Source organism: Sus scrofa, chromosome 5 (genome assembly GCF_000003025.6).
Source record: "Sus scrofa isolate TJ Tabasco breed Duroc chromosome 5, Sscrofa11.1, whole genome shotgun sequence".
Classification (NCBI taxonomy): Eukaryota; Metazoa; Chordata; class Mammalia; order Artiodactyla; family Suidae; genus Sus; species Sus scrofa.
In genome coordinates this window covers 6,599,621-6,600,854 of record NC_010447.5, presented here as the reverse complement: position 1 = coordinate 6,600,854, position 1,234 = coordinate 6,599,621, and positions in this window count along the sequence as shown.

Genomic DNA, 1,234 nt, shown 5'->3' with positions numbered 1-1,234 from the left:
CCTCTGCTGTGGCCTGGGTCTCTGTGTCTGAGGGCATCTGTGATATGCATTTCCTGGGGCTGGTCCCTGGGGACCTCCCAGGAGGGCCGCTGGGATGTACCCGGGCCTCAGCTTCAGTCTGGGCCCTGCACTTGTCCTGCTTCAGCTGTTCATCATCGGCTTTCAAGAGAGAAGGATCTCCTCAGTGCTGAAATCTCCCTTGATGGGGCACTTGCCTAAGGCAGGGAAGCCTAGTCCCTGGCTTTCCATGGAGAGGTGGGCCAGGATCAATCGATGTGAGAGCTTGTGGGCTGACCACTTGTTTGTTGTACTGCCCGGTACTGTGCTCCGGGCTTCTGAAGGATCAATTCAGGTGAAGTACCTACTGTGGCTGCTCTGTGCCAGCTAGCCCTGTGCTCTGAGCAGTCTGACATGGCCCGATCTCGAGGATCAGGTACCCTGTTCCTAAAATATAGCATGGGGGCAGGTAGGTACCGCACCCTCTGCGGAGTCCCCCTGGGCAGGTTGCCCCTCCTCCTGTCGGTGTGCGCTGACGGTCTTACTGTCCCTGTGCCTCACATCTCTGATGTGGCCTAGGCAGACCCAGCGTGAGAACTACTTTAGAAATGTTTCTGTTCAAGCTTTTGGGTTTCTTCCTTGGACCCAGTTCTGTGGGCCTTCGGCTTTTACCTCATGATCAGTAAGAGAGACACTTCTGTTTCCTGAGGGGGAGTAAGAGGTCTGCACGGGGTCTAGAGGAGGCGTTCTGGCCAACCTCAGTGGGTTCTGCCGGCTTCCTGGAGAAGGGGATGCCCCACCCAGGAAGGCCTTTCACAGACTGATTCCTAAAAAGGAGATGAGGCTTTTCTGGCCCAGCACGTAAGGGGCTTGACGTCAACACGCCCATCTTCACAACAAGAAAAAAAGCTGAATAAGTTCAAAATCAGTTACTCTTCTGGGATCCAGCAGAGACTTGAAGTCCTCAGAGGAAACTGCTGCCCCAAAGACTGGGGAGACAGGTGCATGCAGAGAGTCACAGTTCACCGAAAAGAAAGCTCAAGAAAGGGAGCGGCCAGTGGAGCCAGTACCAGGGTGGGAAAACTTCAACTGCAGATGACGACGACCTGCCTACGACCTGCCGGAGGCAATTCAAGCCTGCAGACCAGCTTGAGAGTTAAATTTTTAGGGGGACCAGTCTTAGGGAGGAGTCTAACATTTCTGTGAGTTTCACTTCCAGGGGCCCTTGCAGCTCCCC